This window comes from Mus caroli, unplaced genomic scaffold (genome assembly GCF_978045245.1).
Source record: "Mus caroli unplaced genomic scaffold, Mus_caroli_1 scaffold_4, whole genome shotgun sequence".
Lineage (NCBI taxonomy): Eukaryota > Metazoa > Chordata > Mammalia > Rodentia > Muridae > Mus > Mus caroli.
Genome location: NW_028227259.1, coordinates 57350212 through 57364839, shown reverse-complemented (window position 1 = coordinate 57364839; position 14628 = coordinate 57350212).

The following is a 14628-nucleotide window of genomic DNA, read 5'->3' as shown; positions in this document are numbered from 1 at the left end:
TGCTGGAACAGTTTTGTGTGCTTCCTTAGTATGTGAATCTCAGTTTCAAGGGCAACCTTTCTGCCTTTGGAGACAAAAGGCATCAATAAGGAAGTTAATAAAAGTAAGGAGAGCAGTCAAAAGCAATAGGTAGCTTAAGGAATCAACTTCCACAAATCAACTTCCACGGTACTCTGCACCTGAGAGTCAGAAATGTGAGTGTCCAGCTATCAATCTCTTTAATTTCAGTAGATTCGATTCGTATGAAATATTTAAAACACAGCAAGTACTTTATATTCAAATAATAATGAAACATCTCTACTACTTATCTGATTTTGGAAAATGATTTGGTGTTTGCAGATTGTCAATTTTCTCCATGTTGGATTAGACAATGAAGAAATATTATACCAAGTTGCTGAGTATAATTTCTACATAAAGAACCAATTAAGCCTTTAAATCTGCTGTTTTCTTCCAAATATTCAAAATCCTTTCCTAATTGGGTTTATTTTGTGACTAGAAGAATAAAGTATATAATTATGGGAAACTCTGAAACTCTTGTAATGTCATTTTTCTATAATGCACGAGTGATAACTATATGGATCTTTGCAGAGCAAGCCTAGAGTGTTTGCACAGACAAAAGACTGGAGTCGCTAACCCACTGCATTGAGATTGTCTTGGAATGTTAGACTTAGCTCAGGAGTTCATTTCTGTATTATCTCATGCTCTGAAAATGTTTTGATCTAAACAGAGGTGGAGAAGTTTTAATGATCCTGAAACAAACATGGATCAAGATGCAATTTGCACAATATTGAACTCATGTGAAATATCGGTTGTGTAGTTTAGCAATGAAATCAGGCATCTCTAAATAATTTGAAAGTATGAAATCTTAAAAGCAGCTCAGACACAGCTAAAACTAAACAATGAAACTAGAACTAACACTAAATAATAGACAATCATGAAAAAAATGGGCACAGCTCTATCCTCTTAAACACCCCTGACACTATAAAAGCTACTCTGCGAGGAGAGAGCTTTCAGGTCAGCTCCAACTTGATTCTTCGGTGATTTATAAGTGAATTTTGTGGCTATATCCAGTAGTGGGGTCTTACCGTCCATGTGGTAGGCATACAAGGGCAATCAAAACTCATAGGTTTGTGTTCCAAATCAGTCAAAACAATTTTTGTCTAATAACCTATAGTTTTCTGGAGAAGGATTCCCCCTGAACCATAGTACCTCCATTCCTATGCTGTTTTCTCTTGGCATTTCCACTTTTAGTTAGCTAATAAATACTGGATTGCCCTACTATATCTTTATATAGCCTCAGTTTATCTATCTCCTCCTCTCCCTCATCTTCAACTTTTCTACAGTCAGTGTGTACGCTCTACTTTCTTAGCACAGTTGTTCTGCCACCTGCCTTACACAAGGTTACTGGTTTAATTTCTTTCATCAGTGTTTTCCATTTTTCAGTTTATAAGCTATGCATTTCATTGACTAAATTTATCCCTCCTCAGAGAAATGCATAGTTGTCATTATTGCTTTTCAGATAGGTTATTTGTGGACATAAACACAATTAATTTTCCACCAATTGCATGTAAATTAAATTTGACAAGTGTAGCTCTGGAACATAATGAATTCTGACCACTCACACCTACCTTCTTTCAATCTCCATTATGCCTGTCTATCCAACCTTCTATCTAAAACACACTTTCTCAAGTTGATGTCTTCTCTTTGCATTTTGCTTCTGTCTGTGTGAGCTATCTCTTGGAGACTAGTGCATTTAGCAGTGGATACGTAACTGCAGACAATGCTTCTGTCTGTCCCAGAATCCATCAATACTCAACTGTTCAGAAGTAATGACTAGCGATCTATGAGCATTTCCTCCTCTGTAACAAATGGGTGACAAGGCCAGCCTTGTATAGGTCCAGTGTACATAAAAGCAGTTGTTATGAGTTTCAGATTTTAATAGTTGTATTAATTCTGGAGGTATTTTGAGCTCTTCACTCTATCTTTTAGCTCCTAGACACTTCCTGATTTCTTCTGCTATGTGTCCTGAGCTATAAATGCCTTGTTCAGAAATGGGCCTTTGACCATTAGTCATTCTAGTCTATCAGCAGCCATGAGTCTCTGGATTCACTGATATTCACTCTAAAGAGAGGCTTTTATGTTTCAGGCTAACAGTACCTCTTGTCTATAAAATGGACAAAACATGTGGACTCTATATGTTTTAGCACAGCTATTTAGAGACAGTTTGATGATGTGTTGTTTTAGTTAGATAACTGTAGTAAGCAACTTCCTACCAACCACCAGATATGGATTGTTAAAGAGGTTTCAGTACCAGACATAGGTTTCCACTTGTGGATCATGTTTCAGATCTACTTGGAAGGTGGCTGGTTACTCCCACAACTCTTGTCTCACTTTTGCAAGGATGATCCCAGTTGTGATGTGGGTGGTTTAATTTCCTCACAACCTACACAGCAATATTTTTAAGTAGGCTGAGTTCTATTTTTAAATTTTATATCACTTTTACACATACATTTTCAACTAAAATATAATTACATCATTCCCTTCTCTTTCTTTTTTTCAGACACTCCCTCATTTATCCCTCCAAATCATCCCTTGACCCCAGCTCCATTCTCAAATTTATAACCTGTTTTTCTTTGATTATTATGGTTATCTATATGTAATGCACAGATATGTAAATACAACTTACTGTCTGTTTCTGATGTTGGTATATCCTATACCTTTGTATTCAATAACCACTCAGGTGATTCATGTATAAGAGTGACTAATTTTTCCACTTTCCAAAGTCATTAGTCACATGTTGTATGTCTAGGGGTGGGAATCACTGAGCACCTTTCTCCTTCTATTCACATGATTATTAATTAACATGATTATTAATATTGTCATTGTTTAGGTTTCTCTACACATCACTTTCTACGAGATGCAGTCTCATCGAAGACTTCCTGGTATTCTGAGTCACAACACAATCTTTCTGACCTCCCTCCAATGTTCTCTGATCCATAGATGAAAGAACCGTGATCTAGATACATCCAGAGCAACTATGACAAGTTTTTGATTATTGCATGGTTAAGGTTATAATTGTGGGAAATATAAACTACCACTGACCAATGTAAAACAACAACAACAAAAAAGGCATAGTGTGTTGAAATTACATGTGACAACTAAATCAACAAAACAGTTGATTAACTGACAGAAATTAATGGAAGACTGAAGCGTGGTCTGTAGCCGCTCAGTCAGGGTTGGCCAGTTTGTCATCACTCTGGACGTGTCTGGGAAAGGTGACCAGGAAGGAAAATGGTTAGACTGCCTTCTGAAGAGGAAATAATTAGTGATACAGATGCTAATAATGTCTTCTTGATCACATAGATCAAGTCACCTATTTAATCAAATTAAGTCAGGTATATGGTAAGTAGTTTAGGGAACGGAAACACAATAAAGTAGTACAATACTATTATTTTCCTCCAGATGCTCTATTTCAATTAAGGAACCACACTTCATTTTATAATTCAAATCTCTGAAGGCTAAGCAAAAAGGAATCCCTTCTTTTGCACAGCATTCTGTTCCAAACTTGAAGCGGCCACCTCCAGTGAAGGGTTCTTGCAGAGCCTTACTTAAGAACAAGATGAAGAGGATACTTAACAGCATGTCACATTCAAGTCTGATGAATATTTCTGTAATTGCTTCCCTGGCCCCAATATTTTCAAATAGCATTTGATGGAATTTTTAAGAGGGCTAGATGATGGAGATGAAGGTTCCTGCTGCAAATGAGCTTGTTCTGGGAAGGTAAGTGACTCATCTAAGACCACAGAGCTGATGAGCAGAACAGATTCAGACTCATTTTTCATGTCAAACCAAGCACGATTTAAAAGCACTTCTTTTGAAATAACTTCCACTCAGGTTGAAAACACTTTTTAAAATTAACTAAAGCATAATGTTGCTATTTAATTGTGTGACACAATTTTTTTTTAATTCCAAGCATCGATGAATAATTTGCTGACTAACATTCATCATTTTAGCAGAATGATAAAGATTACACAGTTTAAACACTTTATATAAATCTATAAAATTATTCAAAAAGTAGAATATGTTTACATTCCAAGACCCATTTTATCTTGTAATAGTCAATCTTTCCAAATTTCTTTGGTTTTGATTGCTTGTTATCTGATCCATTTTCTTTGTCTTTTTCAGAATAATATATAATTGAAATAAAACAGACTCTGAATTCAGTTCCTATAATGTTAAGATGTTATGTCTTTATAAAAATATTATATGAGTATTGTATATCATATATGAAAATATTAAGTATTTTATACAATATAACACATGTTAAATTAAAAATCACATGTCTTGACTCAACATGTTCATTTATAGATTAAAATCAAACTATCAACCACATTAATTAAACACATTAAAAAAATAGTAACTCTATGAAATTTTTGATAATTATAATAATAATGAATAATGGTAAAAAAAAAATCTTACATGCCTCAAAATATCACCAAGCAAAGTGAAACTGCAAGCTAACATTTTAAATCTGAATAAGATTTTTACAGAACAACAATAACAACAGTCAAACCCAATTCTGAATTTTCCAAAATATGCCCAACCTTCTTACATTTTACTGGAATACCCATGAAGTACAAGTCAGTGGGGAAAAAATAAAGTTTCTTGAACACGGAAATAAGTAAGACTTTCATTAATTATAAATAACAAGATTAGCTATGTAGAGCATAGCTCCCCCCATAAAACCTAACTGCTACTCAGTGCATATCCAAACATGAGTGCTGTGAGATCAGTGTTAAAAACCTGTGTCTGCACAGCAGTAACCGTGACTAATGATTTTCTCATGGTAGTGTTTATACTAACACCAAATCTTGGTAAGACCTAGTACACATCTGAAACCAAAAGATAGAAATATAGAAATGAGACATTTGGATTAGTCCTAAACATATCAAGTAATGCAACATTGTAATGAAATCTAGACTAAGTATTGTAAGGACCTCGGTATTCGACGCAAACAGTCTCAGGAAGATACTGAAAGCTGTTTTGGCTTATATTTTAGAATAGTTACAGGTGATGAAAGCAGCCTGCCATTGCATGTCACGTGAATGGACTCATTTTGAAATATTTTGTAAAATGTGTAAGGAAGCATTACTTATGCCTAGATCCATACGACCATTTCCGCAAGTGTGTAAGATGACCCATGCTCTTCACATTAACAAAGAGACTTTTAAAAATGTATAATTCAGTGTGTTAAACTACTTACCTGTTATATCCCCAAATTTCAGATGACTACATATAAAAATGAAGACATGTCATGCCTCCATTGACATATTCATGAGATCTTCCATCAGTGTTGCTGAAAATAAAAATTAGGAAACAACTGATTTGCAGAAGGGTTTTTCACACAGAGGGCTGGATCATTATTTTCCAACACTCACATCGATATTTTGAATTGTTCCTTTGCAACCTCTGAGATTTTTACATCCCAGAACAATCTACTACAATAAATCACAAGTAGATTAGAGCTTTTCCTTTGTTTTGTGAGATGTGAGAGGGGTAATTTTAAAAAGTGAAATGGGAAAAATATACATTACAATACATGCTATCACAGACAGATCTATTCTAGGCAAACATGTACCTTGAAATATTAGTGTTTGGTTGTGGAAGCTGTCACATCTTACTGTATTTATGAAATTCTGAGAGTGAATCTATAGGTAACATCTGGTCTTATGACCACTGTACTAAGATTAAGTAAATTTTTCTCACTTTTTCTTAGGTATGAAGAGTCAACTCACTAAAATAATAAGAATCTCACAGTAGGCATGGGACCCCTTCCCTTCAATGTTTAAACCACCTAAAACCAGAGCATAATTTTTCCTCAAGACAACAAGATAGGCATGTTTAGGCTTAAAGATCATTTTCAGATATCTTGAAGGCTGTCCAGATCAAAACAAGTTCCATATTCAACAAAAATAAAGAACTTTCACAACCTTCAGGGTTAACAGAACACACACACACACATTCATAATACCAATCAGATATGTTGAAGATCATATATCCTAGTAGTTAGATGCTACAATATATCGTCCCCACAAGTGGAAACACTGATAGATGAGTTAAACATTTGGCATTTAGTTTAATCACTTAAAGTTTAAAACTACAAAAATATGAGTATTTTGTGTCTATCACTTCTAATTCACCAGTCACAAAATTTCAGATGAAGGCAGGTATTTTTTTAAATTTTAATAATGTTTCAAACTTTATCATAGAGACTTGCGAATAAATAAAAACATCACACACAAAATTTAACTAGTCCCACAGTGTACAATACAATGAATGTTTTATTTCATGTGAAACGTCCCAGCCTCCAACTCAAACGCTTATATTCTAACTACACCGAACTTCACTGAGTTATAAAATTCTTCAGTGCAGTCCTGCTTATATCCATCTGAGAATTTTCTTAGCCCATGTTGCACTCCCTTGCAACACCGAAATAACCATATTTAATACTTACCCTGAAATTTCTAAAGGGACGCTCTTTGTACCTGCCACAGGTGTGCTGACCTTATTTCATCACTGAACTCAGGTGCTGAATTCTCGAAGCGCATGTCAACTAGTTTCTCCTATGAGGATAACTCGTTTTGTAGATATTAGCATAAATCCTCATCAATAATGATGCCTTTTGTTTTAGAACTCATGAAAGTATATTGGCATTTTGTTGGTGAGATGACTTTTAATCTCTCTTTTAGAGAACGTTTTCATTATGTGCTAAGGGCTATGAGCACAATGCATTCGGATTTGGCTTTGCACAAGAGTGTTTTTAATAACTGCCACTCTCTGTAGCTGGCATCTCAGCTGCTGTGAACACAAAGCATGTCACTGCTCTTCAAGCACACTTTCTTTCTTGCCATTGCTTTGATGAGCACACATACAGTTGATCTTAAGTGTTAGGGAGACTATTTCACACACAAAAAAAATCATCACTACTTTCCATTCAAATTGGGGTCTAGAAGGCTATCTGAACAGTATACTTGATAGCTGTGTCTATTATTAAGTACTGTCAAGACAGATTTTATATGCACTAAACAAAATGCTTAACATTCATTTGGGGCAGCGGGAGTGTGAGAATGCTTTACTGGCAGGAAAAAAAACCTACCTAATATAAATATGATTTTATATTGTAAATCCAGTTGTACTTTAAGTCCTCTAAATGCTGGATTAGCATTCATGACCATATCTATTAATAGTATAGTGCCACACTGAGAGAGAAAATTTTTTCTCTCTTCTTTTTTCCTTTTCTTTCTTCCTTCCTTCCTTTCTTTCTTTCTTTCTTTCTTTCTTTCTTTCTTTCTTTCTTTCTTTCTTTCTTTCTCCTTTCTTCCTTCTTTACTTTCTTCTCCTTTCTTCCTTTCTTTCTTTCTCTCTTTCTTTCTTTCTTTCTTTCTTTCTTTCTATTTTGTGAGGCAGAGTCTTACTATGTAGGCATGGCTAACATGGAACTTACTTTGTAGACCAGGCTAGTCTCAATCTAGGAACCTGTATAAATATGAACAGAGTTAAGTATTTCTATGGAAATTCATTTTAAGTATCTTTCAAATAAATCAAACAATGCATCTAGCTCTGAGTTAGTATTTTAAAACTCTGTTATACATTCCACAGTCTGAATTCTGGATTTTAAAAAAGTCTTACAAAATTTAATGAATTGTAATTAATGGAATTCTAATTATCATATTTCTACCAACAGCTAAACATGAAAACATAATTGATATTTTATAAGCCCTTGTTTATTGTTTATGTGTATTCACAGACAAAAGAATTAAGTGTTCTGTCCAGTTTCAATGCTGATAACGTATAGACAGCATTCCATCTATGTCATAAGGTCTTTAAGGTCTTTAACGAGATTATACATGTAATAAATATAACAAGATGCTGAGAATGTGGCAAATATTCAATAAATATTAACTATTATCCGATGTCAAATATCCTCTGCACTTGACTCCTATCAGAAACAAGCATCCTTCACATTCATTCACTTAACGATTCATTTTTCAGTGCTTGCAGCGTGTCTCCACTATTTGGTACTTTGACACAAAGATGAATGAAACACAGACTCCACTTGTCTTGGCTATGGTCCTAGAAGCAGAGCCGGAGATGAGGATTTATGAAAGTGATTTATTAAGCAATACTTGTAGGAGAAAATGGCATGAGGTACGGGGCCCAAGCTGGTGAAGAGAAGGAGCTAAGGAACAACAAAATGTTGGGAAAGGTCCAGCTTTGCAATGACTTCCAGGGGGACTTTGAAGAGTGGAATGTAAATCTATCCCACCCTGTGGTGGAAACACTGGGACAACTTACACTGCCCTGAGAAGTAGTCAGACTCCTCATTTGCTCATTTAAAAAAGTTTCTAAAAAACAGAAAGGGCAAGCTCCTAAGTAGAAAAGGATGGAGGAGCGTGGGGGAAGGTGGAATTGTATTCATCTATTAATAAAAATAGTGAAAGAGCCCCTGGGGAACAGGAACCTCTATTGTGCCATACCTCCAATCAGAACAGGACAAGTAAAACAGAGACCGCAGTGTCATCATTTGGACTTACTGTGAAAATGTCCTTACAGAGTTCTATGCCATAGCACTTACTCATTTTTCTTCACCAGGCTGCCTTATGTCACTTAGCTTTTGTATCTTGGGCTCTTAACCAGGCCCCTCTCCAGCGCACATAAACCACACTTTTTCTTTCTAGAGTGAACCAAAGGCCGGGTTGCTTTTCTGAGAAGCTCATACCTCTGCTCCATGTCTCACCAGTATCTTCTAATGCCACCTGTTCACTCTTCCTATAAACATTATCACACTGCACTACAATTGCCGGGTGGTGATTTAGCTTCTCTGAGTAGCCTGAGAATAACATCATTCCCTTCAGCTTTTGTAGGCTTAGTCTTACTACCTCCACATTTTAACTGCCTATACGATAGTTTCCTGAGTGATTGAAATGAAAAACTAATGAATAAATTCCCAATATTCTGTGTGGCTGAAAATGTTCATTCTATGTCTATGAAAACCTATAATCTCTTTTAGTTACACATGAAGCATTTTTTTTTTTTTTTAGTTTACGCTGTGGTTGTCCCTTAATACTCAACAGGTAAATTCAAGTTTTAGAATTTTTGTCATAATTTTATAGACCTTCACTGAACTCTAAAAGGGGTATGATATAAAAAAAAAAAAAGAATAGGCAAAACTTTATTTTTTGATGTTGTTGTTGTTTAACTTTATAAATATTTTTATTGGCCTCTTATTTATTTATATTTCAAATGTTATCCCCCTTCCCAGTTCTCCTCCATAAACCCTCTATCCAGTTTCCCTCCCCCTGCTTCTATTAGTTTGATCCCCCACCCACCCACCCACTCCTGCCTCATAGTCCTAGCACATCCCTACATTGGGACATTGAGTCTCCACAGGACCAAAGACCTCGCCTCCCATTGATGACAGATAAGGTAATCCTCTGCTACATAAGCAGCTAGTTCCATGTGTACTCTTTGGTTAGGGATTTAGTCCCTGGGAGCTCCGGGGAATCTGGTTGGTTGATATTGTTGTTCTTCCTATGGTGTTGCAAACCACTTCAGCTCCTTCAGTCCTTCCCCTAACTCCTCCATTGGAGTCCCCATTTTCAGTCCATGATTGGCAGCAAGCATCTGTCTACATTTGTATCAGTAAGGCTGTGGATGAGCCTCTCAGTGAATAGCCATATCAGACTGCTGTCAGCAAGTGCTTCTTTGCATCAGTAATAGTGTCTTGGTTTGGTATCTGCATATGGAATGGATCCCTGGGTGGGGCAGTTTCTGGATGACCTTTCCTTCAGTCTCTGCTTCACTCTTTGTCTCTGCATTACCTTTATACAGGAACAATTCTGTGCTAATATTTTTGAGAAGAGTGGGTGACCTCATTGCTCCACCGGGGACCATACCTAACCTCTGGATATGGTCTCTACAGGTTCTCTTTCCTCTTTGTTGGGTATTTCAGCTAATGTCATCCCTGTTGGGTTCTGGGAGCCACTTGCTTTCCTGGCATCTGGGTCTTTCTAAGGGCTACCTCTAGTTCCCATCCCGCACTGCTCTATACCTCCTTTCTTAGTCATAACAACAAAAAAGAAAGATTATTTATAGATACAGAAGAGTCAACATGGGGATAAGTAGGGTTTTCTGGACCATCATTTTCCTAGTAAGAGCTTCCACTCAAGTCACTTGGCAAAAGGAGTCACATCCTGGTTTGTTGCTCAGACATGTTATAACCCACATTCGCACAAAAGTCTCAACTTGTCCCCAAGAGTTTGTGTTAGCTTCTAGTAAGCCTGGTACAATAAAAAATGAGTTAATGTTTTTGTACTCAGTAGAAACCTATATTCCAATGACTCTGATTAGTTTACAGACAAACCCATTCTTTGTCATATCTTAGGAAAGTAAACTATCCTGTAAGTCTACAAATCTCCCCAGACAATTTTCCCATTGCTTATATTCCATTGTTTCTGCTTGTTTTATAAATCTCACATTTTCCATGGATAATTCAGACAACAGAGAACTAAGAACACTTGATAATCCAGTGTCTATGAAATGTATGTTTGAGTTGAATTCACAAAAGCAGTAATAAAAACGTGTAGTAATAGTTTCAATTATATAGAATTCTTATTCTAGAGTGGGATACAGTTGGCAGTGTTTCTTTGACTTTGACAATGCCATCATTCAAGATCTTTATAAACCTCGAAAAGCTTTGTGGAACCAGCTCATATGGGTACCTCTCAGCAAAAATTCCTTTAGTCAGGTAGGAATCCCTGGGAGTGATAGACACCAACCCACACCCAAAACTTTCAACATAAAATTTATCCTGTGTACAAGAAATGCAGGGATAGGGATGGACCAGAGACTGAGGGAATGGCCAACCAATAACCATCCCAATTTGAGACACATCCTATGGGCAAGCACCAATATCTGACACTATCAATGATACTCTGTTATACTTGCAGCCTGGAGTCTAGCATGGCTGTCCTCTGAGAGAATTAACCCACTAGCTGATTCAGAGTGATGCAGAACACTGGATGGCACTTAGGGACTCTTATGAAAGAATAGGAGGAAGAATTACATACCCAAAGGGGATAGAAACTCCACAGGATGACCAACAGACTCAATTAACCTGGTCCCTTGAGGCTTTCAGAGACTGAGCTACAAACCTAGGCCTCCATGTTCCTATGCAGCATATATGCAGCTTGGTCTTCATAGGTCCTGAACAACTAGAGCTAGCTCTATCCTAAAAGCTGTTTCCTGTAAGTGGGATGTGTTCTTCTAGATGGGCTGCCCTGTCTGGCCTCAGTGGGAAAAGATGTGCTTAGCCTCACAGGGACTTGATGTGCCAGGGTGGGAGAAATACACATGGGTGTCCCCATCTGCTTAGAGGAGGAGGAGGGTGGGGGAAGGATTGTGGGAAAAGGTGACCAGGAGTGGGGCAGTGAGAGGGATGTAAAGTGAATAATTAAAATAAGAAGAAAGAAAGAAAGAAAGAAAGAAAGAAAGAAAGAAAGAAAGAAAGAAAGAAAGAAAGAGAGTAGAAAGGAAGGGAGGAAGGAAGGAAGGAAGGAAGGAAGGAAGGAAGGAAGGAAGGAAGGAAGGAAGGAAGGAAGGAAGGAAGGAAGGATGGATAGAAGACCTGGATCTGGATTGTATTTTGTCTAAAATAAAACCTGCAATTTTGGTCATAGCTTAATGAGCTGAAGATTCAAGCAGATTCTCGGGGTGTTTAGGGTGGTTCAACTCCATTAGAAGACTTCCACTCTGCACAGTCAAAGTGCATGTGGCTTGTGACCAATCACATCCTTTGTATAAGAAACAATATTTGGATCTGGTCATTCTGCCAAAAAACATACACATGTACCAGTCTAAAGAGTTACATACAGTTGTGAACCACCATGTAGTGACTGGGAACCAAATGTGGTGTGTCTCAAAGAGCAACTAGTGCTCTCAACCACTGAACAAGCTCTCCAGCTCCATTATGTGTCATTTACAAAAAATTTATAATATTATATTCCTTTTTCTATCGTAACAAGTTTCCTATCATAATAAAAATCACATCATATGATTCTTTTTTGTATCCATTTTTCTATCTAGGCAAGCTCAGTTAAATCACCAAATCTAATTTTCTTAGAAATATTTTTAAATTGCCTTCTATATATTGATAAATTAAAGCAAGGAAAATCCTCTGTCTTTGTTATTTTGAGGTTCTCATCCTTAAATATACTTTTACTTTTCATTCTGGATCTTTGTAAATTTCAAAAATTACTCATCATTTTTGTCACAAGGTGATACAGTTCTCTTAATTCTTGATCTGGTTCAATTAAAATTACTCTTCTAAATTTTCAGAGAAGCATGTAAATATACTATTGATGACATATTTATACTGCTTTGTTGCTTGTTGTATGTAAATTTAGTATATTGAAAATAGACTTTTTACCCACAACATTCTCATTTTCTTACATCTAAAATGCTTTGTTTGAGCATGTCTCTGAAGATTATAATGAAAATTTATTTTCTTCTACACACACTTCATAGCTTGCTTTTTTGAGTTTCATTCTGTGTGATATTCTTCCCCTAACTTTTAGACTTTTCACAATCTTATTGCATTTTTCTATGTTGTGTGTATGTGTGTGTGTGTGTTATCATAGTTTCTTTAAAAGTTATTGTATAACATATTGATGATGAAATAATTCAGAATGATGACATTTGTCAAACATCAGTTTTTACTCAATTCTTATTATAAGTGTTCCATGTATCAAGAAAATATTACACATCTTTTGACCATAATTTCACAGTTCAACATGAATCTATAAAGTAAATTAGAATTATTTCAGGAAGTCCCTGAAACTGACCAAATTCACAATGTTCCCTCCCTCCACAACAGTATAGAAGTAGTAAGGATGCTGAGAAAGATTCTTTCAGACTAGCTGAGTTGCCTGGGGGAGGCTTAAACTAATTGAACTTGCTAGAAAGGAAGGTTCAGTTTTCTATAAGCTATTAAGTGCACTATAGGTTTTCAGTGTTTATGAGCTGTTACTTATGTTAGGGCAATCTTCAGTGGTGCAGTGCTTTGAGATATTTCTGTGACTCCTCACTCATATACATAAAATTTACCCCAATGTGAATGGTTTGTCAAGTTAGACTTTAGTGGTATCTATACTTTTGTTTGTTATTAGTTTCCTCTCTAGAGGAAATAGATTTCTGTTTGCATTTCCCCAGGTGAACCGTCATATGACATCTGAACCCTGTGTAGCTTGATCTATATCTTAACTCTTCATATCACCACAGTCATCCCTTTCATCTGGGATCATCCACCTAGTGACTAATCATGAGACTAAATTAATTATGAACATCAGTTTGCTCAACCTAATCCAATTCAACTTCATTCATGGTCCCCATCACCCTAATCATTCCCCCATGTGCTCTCCATGTTTTCAAACATATTTTATCACTCGACTTATTTTACAGAAAAGATCTTTTTAGGAATAAGAAAACAAAGAGAAATTAGATTTATTTAATCATTCTAAAATATATATATCTAACCTCATAATGCCTTTAGATTTTCCAAAAATTCACTTGCTTATGGAAACAATTCCACAAGAAAAATTACCTGTCAACAATAATTAGCAAAGCTGAGTTAGATACTTTTCCATGTAAAAATAGAAAAAAAGCATGAAACTTGAAACTTGAAAGAATTACGGTTAAATTAAGACATTTAGGCTATTTATGAAAATACATAAGTCACATGGACAAGACAGACTATATCATTGTCCTATATGAACATATATTCTTAATTTAGAAACAAAATTTTCCTTTATAGAACTCAAAGAATGCACAATTTAGTTTGTGAAAACATGGATGGGATTCAATAGTTTTAAATATCTAAATCTATATGCAATAAATGATAGAGGCAACATCACCTTTTATATATATGCCACACTCTTTTCAGTGGAAAGATCATGCTTTACAATTATAGCAGCACAGGAACATGAATCCATTCTTATAAAATTAATATGAAGGATGGGGGGATGATTTAGTGGATAAATCGTTTGCTTCTCAGTACAAGGACTAGAATTCAGATCCCTAGACTGCAAACAAAGGCAGACAGATTTGTTGGCCCCTGTGATTTTGCCATTTGGGAGAAAGAGACTGACTGGGCAAGCTGTCTAGTTAAGCTAGACAAAATTAGCATGCTGTAGATTCAGTGTGAGTTTTTTTTTTTTTTAATTAAAGTAGAGAGCAATTCTGGAAGACACTTAAAGTCAACTGGAAGCTGCCACATACATGTGGACATGTGCCTATACATGTGTTATCCCACATGTGAAAACATAAACATGTACCATACATGTATACATACATATATATCCCACACATACATACACATCCAAAGGAAAATTAACACTAGGATTGTGTCTGGAATACCAAAGCAGACTACTAGCAGTATGCTTCTAGAGTCACTGGCTATCTGTGTTCATGTGGTCTTCCTCAGAAGCCTCATCCGAAAGTGTTATGATACTAATAGCCAGAGTTTAGACTGTGCTGAAGGGAATTTCAAGTAAAGACAATCAGGTAATTGCT